This window comes from Hemiscyllium ocellatum, chromosome 5 (assembly GCF_020745735.1).
Source record: "Hemiscyllium ocellatum isolate sHemOce1 chromosome 5, sHemOce1.pat.X.cur, whole genome shotgun sequence".
In the NCBI taxonomy this organism is placed as follows: domain Eukaryota; kingdom Metazoa; phylum Chordata; class Chondrichthyes; order Orectolobiformes; family Hemiscylliidae; genus Hemiscyllium; species Hemiscyllium ocellatum.
The window spans coordinates 10918947-10931695 of record NC_083405.1 but is presented as its reverse complement, the minus strand read 5'-3'; positions in this window follow the sequence as shown (position 1 = coordinate 10931695).

Below are 12749 nucleotides of genomic sequence, written 5' to 3'. Positions count from 1 at the left end.
TCAAAGTTAATTGCTGCATATCTCCTCATGTGATAATAATAACTCTTTCTGGTCACTTCATTTTTTGTCAGGAAGGTAACTCAATAATGCATCTCAATTTTAGATGACTATCTCATTGTCCATTTTAATTTGAGGAATGTCCGATCAGAAGCCTCTGAACTTGGTTCTTCCTTCTGTGTCACAAACATTAAAAGCTTCTCCTCTTGCTGTCTTCCCTATCAAAATATCTTTTGAACGTATTCACATGACAAACGCTATGAGATTTTTTTTCTGTCTGGAGTTCTTATCGAGTTATTACCCTCACTCAATATCCTTTGCATTTCATAAGGTCCACTTGCTTTTCAAGATTTACCTATCGCTGGAAGTAAAAGTAATGCCTTATCGCCAATAGCAAAATTGCAATTGTTTGATTTCCTGCCCGCTTTCTGTTTTATTACATGCTGCAATACTTTTAAATGCTGTCTAGCCAATTCCCCAGCGCTATTAATCATTCCTTAAAGTGTGATCTTTAAATGCTGATTTATTATTTTCTCCTTAATCGATTTCAATGGTCCTTCTACATAATGCCCCAAAACTAATATAAATGGATTGAATTTGCTCCGTTAATTTGGTGCACCCCGATCACAATAAGCACAAATGGAATTCCTTTACGCTAATCATCTGGATAATCCTGAGCAAAAGTCCTCAACATGGTCTTTAATATTTAATGTCACCCTTCTAGCTCTCCCTTCAATTTTGCATGGTACACAGTAGATTTAAATTGCTTCATTCAAAAGACATTATAGCGACTAATTTGGATGTGAAGCTTGAGCCTTGATCTCACTGCATCTCCATTGGTTGTCCTTATCTATTTTAAAAACAGAGTAATTCCTCTGCAATTCTTTTTGCTGTGATATTGCATCTTGGGATAGCTTCTGGAAATCTAGTCGATGCATCCAGTATTGTTATCAAATGCTATTGCCCATTTGTTTTGGTTTTAGGTTGGGGAGCTGGCCAATCAATTAAAAGTTTGTAAAAGGCCCCTCAGATGCAGTAATTGTTCAGAAAAGTGCAGGTTTTATTATCACTTGTGTTTTGCCAAATGCCTGACATGGATGACACGTCTGCCACAATTCAACTTCTTCCTTTTGCAATCCAAGCCAATAAAAATGTCCCTGTATTTAAGCCTGTGTTTTCCTCCCTCCTAAATGCGTTCCAGCTGGTAGCTCACTCACCATCCGCATCACCTCCTTTCTGTATCCCATGGGCAATACGATTTGATGAACTTCTGCCCAGTTATAATCTCTTTGAATATGTGATAGTCTCCATTTCCTCATGAAGACACCATTTTAAGGGTAATAACACGGGGATGCATTTAAAATTCTGAACACATATGCTTTTTGATATAATTGCTTTAACCTTTCATCTTTCTGCTGTAACTCAATTACTTTAGCTGAGCTACAAATGTTTGAACTCCTCTAAATTAATTGTCTCTCGAAGAGCATCGTAGGTTTGCTCTCTTTTTAAAGCTCTTATCCATCCATCAACATTACTTTGTTTCATCCTTTCAAACTCAATATGGGTTTGATCAAGACCCCTCCTTAGATTCCTGAAACGTTGTCTGTAGGATTCTGGCACATGGTCATATGCACTTTCTTTACCTCCTCATATCAGATCTCTCATCTGATAATGTTGTGAATACCTCACGAGTTCTACCTATAATGTTTGGTTTGGATCAACAATACCCACATGGCCATTGGCCACTACAATGTTTTAGCCATTTTCTCAAATTAAATGAAAAAGATTTCCTTGTCCTATTCATCACTTTAGGCAAGGCGTGAATATACTTAAAATGTTTCTCACCAGGCTTTTGACTACCATGGGTTTGGTCATCCTCACTCTGCTCCTTACTAAGCTCACCTTCAGCCTTCATCCTCATCCTTTTAAGCTGACTTTCCATTCTAAGTGCCCATCTCTGACAGTCAAATGATCTCTCCTTTTCTTTCTTTCCGCGAAAGGTATTTCTTCCTTTTCTGATTCTAGTCGTAACTCAAACTGCTTCATCTCTGCTTCTAACCCAAACTGCTTCATTTGCGATTGACGTTTAGTCATCACAGATCCAGATGGAGTTTCCAACAAATTGGAATGCTGAGCTACTACTGCAGTCATCTCATCTTTCCTCACATTAGGAGGTAGCTTCAACTCCAGCTCGTCTATTAATTCTGCAGCTTGAAATTATGTGCATTCTGTAAAACACCCCAAGGTCTATTCTTCCACCTCTAAAATATCCTTGGTGACTGCAACAGCCATTGCTATTCAAGTTCTGTTTCCCCACCAAATCAACACATGAAATAAAACACAATAATACTTGTCACTCACCGCCGAAATCCCACAAAGGGTCCCACATCTGTTATGGAGCTGTCCCGACCCCTCAAAACATTTTAAAGCAGGTATCCCTAACAATAACTTCTCTATCAGTTGAAGGTTGTTACATGGTGGATAATCACAGAGTGAATTAACTGGTCTGAATGCCGAGTTGGGAACACACAGACTTTATTTAACAAATTATGGAATGAAACACAAGGAACAGAAAATAGAATAGCTGAATATGTTATCCTATCCAAACCTGACAGGTTATCCCGTCTTAAGGATGCTGTTCCAAAATACTTGCAATAATCCCAGGAAACGAATAGCTTTGCACAAAGAATAAAACTGACATAAAGGCTAACAGATTGTAGAGTCAGAAAGGCAGAAGGAGTTGGAGAGCATCCAGTTACAACTGTGACCCTGACTCAACGAACCCCTGAACTGCTCCGAGCTGTCTAGCGAGAGAGCTGGCCACGTCCTCTTGGTTATACATGTTTCTGTTTAAAAACTTGAAGCCTTGTGGCTGAGGCATTATCTGTTATGTATAAACAAAAGGACCCCAATGAATCTATCAAACTTCTGGCGCGTTGGAACCTTGGGTTGTTTCGGTCCTCTTTAAGGAAAAAAAAACAAAAACAACGTAACGTTGTAAAAGGATCGACTTTGTATCGACATGCCACGTTTGGTTTTGGACTGCAATCAAAAAAATTAAGTCCTACTGATTTGAAGCCAATAAAATGTACTAAGGTATTTGTCAGTTTACATAAAACAATGCTGACTCGCATTGTGTGTTGAAACTACCAAACTGTCTCATTAGTGAAGGCAGAGGAATGCCCAGGCAGATCCACACTTCTTGTGTATTGGAGTGCAAATATGCCCATTCAGAATTTGTTGGTTGGTACCTGCTCTAGTCGAGGAGATATCAGCACAATAACAACATTTAGATTGTGTTTTCTGTGGGTGGTCGTGGTGGGACGTTCAGGCAGATATAGCATTGCAAACGGACAACACTGCTGAATCATCTAGCCTGCTGTAAGAAAACATCCATCATTCTCCCTCACAACTAACTTCAGGTCAGCAATTGGTAATGGGAGATATGACCAATAGCCAGCGATGTCAACATTCAATTCAATCCAGTTGTTATTGTGAACTGAAGGTACCATACTGAAAGGAGTTAACTGGATCTGTTTGTTTATTGACTGTGACTGATGTCAGTCTCCATGGATCCTAATTGTGTCACTGGACGGTTTTCCTCTTCTATTAGTAAGGAGCTTCTTGCAATGCATTATCCCATTATAGCTTCAGATGCCTCACCTCCAACACTAACAGGGATCAGCAACTGCAGAGACAGGGAGACGAGAGATCAGAATTTGAGGATAGACGGCAAGTTCCAGCAATGTATCAGAATCTGAGAACAGCAGACTGGAATGTTCCACCAATGGATCAGAATCTGAGAACAATAGAGTGGAATGCGGTAACAATGGGCAGGAGCTTATCCTGGGCTCATTTCTATCTTACCTGGTATGGGCACATGTTATCATATCGGATATACAGTGTACTGCTGATTATTCAGGTGGGCTACTATCCCATGCTCGCTATTGTTGGTGTTCCTGGTAAGTCTCTCTTTCTCTATCTATATATTAATCCCATAAGCCATTGTAAACTTCATTTTATTTCTGTTATCTATATTTGGCAAGAATGGAAACTATTGTCTTCAGTTTCACATGCAAATCCATTCATTACCGCAAATTTCAGGACTGGCTACATCTCCGCCCTCACAAACATCTGAGAACAAGACTGATCACAATCCCCAGTTACCAATTTGCCCTGAATTGATTTATGTCTTGGTATTCTCTCCATCACCAAACGTACCCACTACCAGCTCCATCATATCCCCAGTCCCCAGCTTGACATTAGTGTGGTTGCTAAATAAACCATTATCTATGCCTCAGTAAAACTCAGACTCCATGGTTCCAGCTCTCTCCTAATCACTCTTTCTGTTACAAATGTTTCCACCACAACCTTGTTACTGTCTCTAAAGTAAATCCATAACAGGAACAGTGTGTCAGAGAAGTAATGTTGCTAGACATGTAATTCAGTGGCCCAAGTTACTCCAGTATAGACACTGCTTAACTCCTACCTCAGAGGATGTCAGAAATGAAATTCAAATGACAGGAATTAAAAGTAAAAGTGAATGTCACCAATATCAACCATAACACCACCAGCACATTATCGCTAAGTTTATCTATTCCATTGTTATCCTTTGGTAAAGAAATCTAACATTATTGTCTAGTCAGGCTTAAGACTGAATTCAGATTCACAGCAATGTGCTTGGCTCTATACCGCATGAAAGAATGACCTCATAGGAAAGAGTATTTAGTGAGGTCAACAAATGCTGCCACTGTCAGTGATGCTGACATCCCATTTAATAACAACGTTAAATGTTAAATACAACAAATAATGATTCAAAAGATCAGAATGAAATAGAACGTGAAAGTGCCAGAGAAACTGAGCAGATTTGTCAGCCTCGGATAAAGAGGAAAACAGAATTGGCATTTCGAGTCCAGTGACCATATATCAGAACTGAACATGACTGGAGAATCGTGTAATCGCTGCTGTTGACAGGGATGTCTGTTGTGAAGAGGAGGAGAACTGAGTTGAATAGATCGAGAAAGAGAGAGATAAAAAAAAGGCAAACAAGGGGATCGTTGCTGATAACTGAGAAGGAAGTAAAAATCAAGATTAATCTTGTTTATTTTTTCCCTGTCCCCATATTAACAAAAGTCGTACCATCTAACGTGTACATCAAAGCCCAGGTTTAAAGTGGGTAATGTCCCTTTGTCACTTCCCTGAGTATGATCATCTTCTTTTATCCGTTAATAGGATGCTGGGACAACATTTAATTTCCTTTCCTCATCGAACTTGAGAAGGCATTTGGAAGCTGCCTTCCTGACCACTTCAGTTGGCGGGCTGTAAGTAGTCAGTGCTTAGTTCTGTCCGGTTTAATTTCCTTGAGACATTATGGTCTTTGATACAACTAATCGACTGGCTTGGCCATTCAAACGGCACCTGAGAATTAGAAACATTGCAATGGATCTAGAGTTACATGTAAACTCGGTGAAGATGATAGATTACCTTCCCTGGAGGGCATTAGGGTACCAGGTAGGTTTTTTTTTCCCTGACAATTGACCATGGTTTCATTGGACACTTAATTCCGAATATTTTGTGGAATTCAAATTCCAACATTTGCTGTGTGGACTACAAATCTAGGCCCTCGGTCATTACCTGGATCCCTGGATTAATATTCCAGAGATAATGCAGCTAGGCCATCACGTCCTCAGCATCTCCAACCATCTCCAATGGTAATAGTCGTGTTGCTGTTGGCGTTGCTGTGCTTGAAGCGTTGCGGTTTGCAAAGCAAAGAAATGATTTGGCAAAACATACCATCCATCTCAGTTTGTATTTATGAGAATGCGAGTTGATGGGAAGTGACCTTGATGAAAAGGACGTGGATGCCCTTGGTCATGAGTCATTAACCGAATTCATATGGAGCAGTAAGTTATCAGCACAGTAAATATGTGCTGTCCTTCATTGCAAACTGATTAAAGCATATGAACATTGACACTTTCCTGCAGTTGTAGAGTGACATTGGGAAAGTACTTGGGGCGCTGTGAACAGATTTTCTCTCCTTTATAAGGAATGGTCTCCTTGTCACAATGAGACAGTGTAAAGGGGTTGCACTAGTCTAATCCCTGCAGTGATGGTACCATGAGGATGGTGTGAAGAAAATGAGTATTTAATCTGTAATGATACAAAAGAATAAAAAGTGATTGTAATAAAACGTGAACGTTAAGGACCAAGACAAAACATTGATGGCATGAAATATAACGCATTTTCCTGCAATGCATGTTTTCATGTTTGAGCAAATGCATGGATAAGAAACGTTGAGAAGGATATGGGCCAAGTGAAAGGAAATGGCTTTAGCATGGATGGACATATAGACCAGTCAGGCTGAAGGGCCTGTCTCGGTGCTGAAGGATTCTATGAATCTATGCTAGTTTACATATTTCTGTGGAACCACTATTTGGTTGCGAGAGAGCTCCAGATTCTGAACAAACCCCCACTATCTCAATGTACAGTTGGGGTGAGACCCTGCACTGAGCATCACATTGTTCTCAAACCTGCCAGTAGCCACAATCTGATAGAATTGGCCATTCCTAAAAGTTTTCGATCTCCATGCAGAACACTAGCCTGTCTTCTTGGAGATGGAACATGCCTCCTTGAGACGTGGTACAAACTATCAGCTATGCCTCCTTACCATCTGCAAACCACGTTAATGTAACACTTGTGTACCATTAGCAATGGAGCCATTAGGGACAACATGGAGTAGTCTGTCTGTGCTGCCTCTGCTTCGTTGGATTTTCATGTTGCAATATTAATGTCTCTCTCCTATTGCAGCATAACTGTTTGGAGGGGCTGAATGGCTTCTTCTGTTCTTGTAACAGTGGTTCGAGGGGTTGAATGTCCTCCTTCTGGTCCCAGAGAAGAGGGTCATTATTGAGCAACCAATGTTTCCTGCTCACCAGCGGGTTGTGCTGACTGGATTCCTTATCTTCCTGTGTAATAATAACCAAAGAGGAGGTTAGAAGAACACGGCAAACCAGGCAGCATCAGGAATTAGAGAAGTCAACATTTCAGGTATAACCGATCTTCAGGACTGTGGATGGAGGTAGGGGGAGCTGCAGATAAAGAGGGAAAGGGAGAGGTTAGGCTGGAGAGAGCAACGGGATGATGAGGCAGGGATTGGTGGACACAAGTAGTAAATGCAAACTGCTTGGTCGATGGGAGGGATGAATCCGGTTGGTATCTGGAAGGCAGAGCCGTTAGGCCGAATAGAAGAGTGGGGGAGGGGCTGGAAAGGGAGCAGTGGCATGGCTGGGAAGTTTAATAAAAATTGGAGACCTCAATGTTGAGTCCTCCAGGCAGTAGGCTGTCCAGGCAAAAGATAAGGTGTTGACCCTCCAATTTGCGGTCTGACTCACGGTGGCAACTGATGAAGCCAAGGATAGTCACGTTGGAAAGGGATTGAGAAGGGGAACTGAAATGGATGATAACTGGGATGTTAGGTCGGCCCCTTTGTGACCAGTTGTGATGCTCAGAGAAATGTACCCTTAGTTTACGTTTGGTCTCCCTCATGTAGAGAAGACCACATTGGGATGATCTGATGCAGTAAACTAGTTTGGAGGAAAGGCACGTGAACCTCCGTTTCACCCGGAAGGTCTGTTTGGGGCGCTGGATAGATGTGAGGGAGGTGGTGTGCAAGCGGGTTATGCACCTATTCCGTTTGCAACGGCAGTGCCAGTGGGGATTGGAGTATTTGGTGACGAGTGTGGCACGAACCAAAGATTAGCGAAGGGAATGGTCCTTGTGGAAGATGTGCCAAGTGTGGGATCCAACCAGTTTACTGCATCTGGTGCTCCCGATGTGTTCTCCCTACATCAGGGAGACCAACTGTAAACTAAGACAATGTTTTGCTGAGCATCTCTGTTGGGCCTCTAAGGGCTCTACCAGTCACTGCATATTTCAATTCCCCCTCCCACGCCCTTTGCAACGTGGCCATCCTTTTCTTCCTCCATTGCCACAATGAAACAAACCGCAAACAACACTTCATCTTTCGCCTGGGCAGCCGACAGCCCGCGGGACTCAACAATGATTTCCCCAGTCTCAAATTACCGCCCTTCCAGTCCCCCAAATACATTCCCATCCCCTCCTCCTCCCTCCCGTTCCTCTGATCCGTCCTTCTGCCAACTACCAACTATATTCATTCCTCCTATCGAACAACCCGGTAATACCCTCTACCTGTGTTCACCTATCCCCACCTTACCACCCTGCCTCCTCCTCCCCCACCCCGCTTATTTAAATGTAGAACACCTTACCCCTCACCCACAGTCCGGAAGAAGGCTTTTACCCAAGGCGTTGACTTCTCACCTCCTGAAGCTTTCTCCTGTTTTGTTGTTCCGGCTTCCTGCCTGTCTACTTTGAACTCCAACCTTTGCAGATTTTTAAAAAAATCTCTTCTAGTGTAAGAAGCAACAGAGAGTGAACGGGCTGTTTCGATGTGCTGAATGGCTTTCTCACATTCCAGTGAAACTAGCTGAACGACCTCCTTTTTTCTATACTGTGGAAATGTGTAGTGTCCAGCAATGCGATCACACGAATGTTACCTGCATGTTAATAGCATGAGCTTGACTATTGTCCAGGTTTTGATGCTTTATATGATCTTCACTGAATATCTTCACTTCTGGTCGAATGACGGAAGGTAAGACATTCATGAATCAGCTCAAAATGTTCATGTGGAGGAAGCTAGACTGTTGATTGCCCACAGATATATCCAGGGACTGAGAGGATTGATGTCCAACAGCCACTTTGTTTCTGAATAATCCAAATTGTGCAGAGATTACTACAGATTCCCATTAAGTACTAACCTTGTTCAAACTCTTTGACACATTGCTCAGTCAAATCTTTCAGTAAATTCAGGGCCAGTCACGCTGACGCTGTGTTAATATCTTTTGTTCATATCAATAGGCCAAGGTATACGTGTGGGGAGTGTTTCCTTCTCTGAGAGGATAGTGTCTGTTTGGGCCTCTCTATTCCAGACAGCTGCATCACTGAAATGTTTGGGAGGGGGTGAGGAGCGTGTCAATGGATTTTGGGAAAGTCGAGTGCTACAGATAATTTGCATGAAAGAGAAATTTCCGCAGACAGCAGATCATCCCTGACCAGACTGAAGGGAAGGGCAGGCTTGAGGAGCTAAATAGCCTCGTGTTATTCCAGCATATCCCAGAGTCCAGTCAGTTTGTGGTCTGTTACATTTCCTGTGTTCCTGACCTAAAGTAGCTGAATAAACTGATCCTGTTGCTGCATAACAGGATACTGATTCTGTATGATCTGCTCTGGGCCTAGTGTTATAAGCTCGAGGGCTGAAAAGCCTTATTTTGTCCTGGTGTAACTGAAATCCATGTAGACTAAATCTACTACCCCAGGACAAAGTGAGCACTGCAAGTTCTGGAGATCATAGTCGACAAGTGTGGCACTGCAAAAGCATGGCAGGTCAGGCAACATCCGAGGGACAGGATAATCGATGTTTTGGACATTCGTGATAAAAGGTTTATGCCTGAAATATCGATTCTCTTGTTCCTGTCTGACCTGCTGTGCTTTTCCGCGCCACACTTTTACACGTCTAGCACCTAGTCAACATTCCTGGTCATATCATCAAATTACTTTGAGAAATTTGTCAAGCATGATCTCCCACGCACAAAGCCATGCTCAATATTTCTAATCAAATCTTGTCTTTTGAAATTAATGTACATCTTATCCTTCAGAATTTTCTCAAGTAACGTACCTACCACAGGTGCTAAACTTACTGGTCCATAATTCGAAGGCTTTTGCCCCCAGTCCTTCTTAAATAAAGTCACAATATTTGCGAACCTCCAGTCTTCCTGAATGTCAACTGTGAATAATGATGATCAAACTTATCAGCCAGGTCCCCCATAAATTCTTCTCTAGCCCCCGACAGTGTTCTTGGATATTTCTGGTAAGGAACGTGAGTCTATCCAAACTCAAGCATTCAAGTACGTCCAGTACCTCCTCTACTGTGATATGAACTGTCAAGTTCCTACGTATTCATTTCTTTCTCCATGTTAAACACAGAAGAGGAATATTCGTTGAGGGCATCTCCAATCTTTTATGGTTCCACACATACATGTCCACTTTGGTCTTTCATGGGTCGTATTTTCTTACCATTTATTGTTTCTCCTATAATATACTTAAAATAACTTTTTGGATTCATCCTAATCTTCTCAGCCAAGGTTCTTTCATGCCCCCTTTTCCCCTTACTGATTACCTTCTTCAGTAAATTCCTATATACTTTATATACCTCCAGGGATTCACTTGATCCCAGCTGCCTATAACTGAGCTGCCTTTTATTTCGGTCAAAGCCTAAATATCTCTTGTCTTTCAGTGTTCCCCATTCCTGCCAACTTTTCTTTCATCCCCACAGTAACAAATAGACCTTCAACTCTAGTATCTCACGTACAAAGGCCTCCCACCTGCCAGCGGTCCCATTGCCAGCAAACAAACTATTCCGACATACATCTCCCAATTCCTATGTAATTCCATCTAAATTCATCTTGCCCCAGTTTAGAACTTGAAGCTGTGGACCAGTTTTGTCGCTCCCCCTAATTACGTGCAAATTACTAGGACTGAGGTCACTGGTTCCAAAGTGTTCCCTCACTATCACCTCCATCACCTGTTCTATCATATTTCCTGCAAGTAGGTCGATTTTTGCTCCTTCACGAGTAGGCCCCTCTATATCCTGCTTCAGGAAATTTTCCTGGCACAATTAATGGATTCGACTCCACCAAATCACTTTACACTCTGGTAGTCCCAGTTATAAATATTTAAATCCTCGATTATGACAATCCTTTTGCTCCTACATGCCCCTCCTCTCTGCAAGTATATTTGTTACTCTAATTCCTGTTGATTATTTAAGGGCATATAGTACAACCCCTATAACATCACCATTCCACTTTCACCCCCATTTATTAGCTCCATCCATAAATCCTCGCTGTTTCATCCTTCAGTTATTTCATCTCTCATTACTGCTGTAATACTTTCCTTCAACAGAAATGCAACTCCCCCTCCCCTCCTTTCACCGTCGCTGTCCTGCCTAAAGCAACTAAACCCAGGCACACAAAGCTGCCAGTCCTGTCCCTCCCTTATCCATGTTTCTGTAATGACTATAACATCCCACTCCCGCATACCTATCCATGCCCTGAGTTCATTGGCCTTACCTGTCAGCCCTCTTGCGTTGAAATAAATCCAGCAGGCATTCCTTGCTCCCTATCGTATTCCAGCCTGACCTGTCTCGTCGCTTTACTGTATCTGATTACTGTATCTCTTTCCAGCCTCACACTTCCTTCCCTGCTCTTGAGGATCCCATACCCTGCCAATCTTGTTTAAACCCTCCCTTGGCACATCAGCAAACCTGGTCGCCAAGATATTGGTCCGCCCTCCAGTGTATGTGCCACCTGTCCCTCTTGAAAAGTTCAACTCTGTCACAGAAAAGATCCCAAAGATCTACAAATCTGAGATCCTATCCCCTGCACCAATTCTTTAGTCATGCATGTATCTGCCATATCCTCATATTCTTACTTTCATGAGCTCATGAAACAGGAAGTGATCAGGAGATTACTACTTCGAAGTCTTGATTGTGAACTTTTCTCCGAGCTCTCTGTAATCACTCTTTAGGACCTTATCCCTATTTCAAACTGTATCATTTATATTAATGTGCATAATGGCTTCTGGTTGCTCACCCTCGCCCTTGACAACGTTCTGCAGTCGTTCCGAGACTTCCGGGACACTGACACCTGTGAGGTAACACACCTTGCTGGATTCCCGTTTGAGGCCCCAGAATCTCCAATCCGTTCCTCCAAAAATCGACTCTCCTATCACTAACACCCTGTTTATATTTACCCTTTTCTGCTGTGCCCCAGAGTCAGTGGTATTGCCAACAACCTGGTTACTGCTGCATTCCCTTGAACGGTCTTTGCCCGCAACAGTATCTAAAATGGTTTACTTGTTTTCGAGAGGAATGGCCAAATGGGATTGCTGCACTCTCTGCCTACTCCCTTTCCCATTCCAAACCAACTCTCTGCCTGGAACACGACAGAAAGAAAAGACTGGCTGTTGAATTAAATTGTGTTTATTTAAACTCAACAGGGCGGACAGGTCAGGCTGATGAACTCAGGGCGTGCATCTTCATGTTGGACTGGGCCATTACAGTCAGTACAGAAACATGGCTCGGGGCAGGTCTTGGGCGTGACCACCACACTAAAGCGCTTATCAATAAAGTTCATAGCATCTGATGATCCTGAGTGCATTCAGCTCCAAATCCCAAACATGGTCTCCCAGGACCTGTAGACAGGTACACTTTCCACACATGTAGTCACCAGGGATGGTGGAAATCTCCCGGAGCTCCAACATCCCACAAGAGGAACGTGCATCTGGACTAACTGCCATCTCGACTGCTGCAATACTAAATTAAAAGGACTTTATTAGAGCTTGCCTGTACTTTTTGCTGAGCTGCTGCTATCTGAAGCCTCTCAATCCAATGAAATACTATTTACTCTCTTACCAACTGCATTTTCTCTACTCTTCCACATTTACTTTTAGTCAGGAAAGTAGGGAAACACAACAGTGATGTAATGTTTGTGGCTTACATACTCCTTGACACCAAACCCATGATAACCTGCTCTCCAGAGCAGGTCCTTTACTGAGGTCTTCCTCCTGGTAGAGGTGATTGTGCTGATGCAAATCTTTACCCCAACAGCCAATCTGCGTTG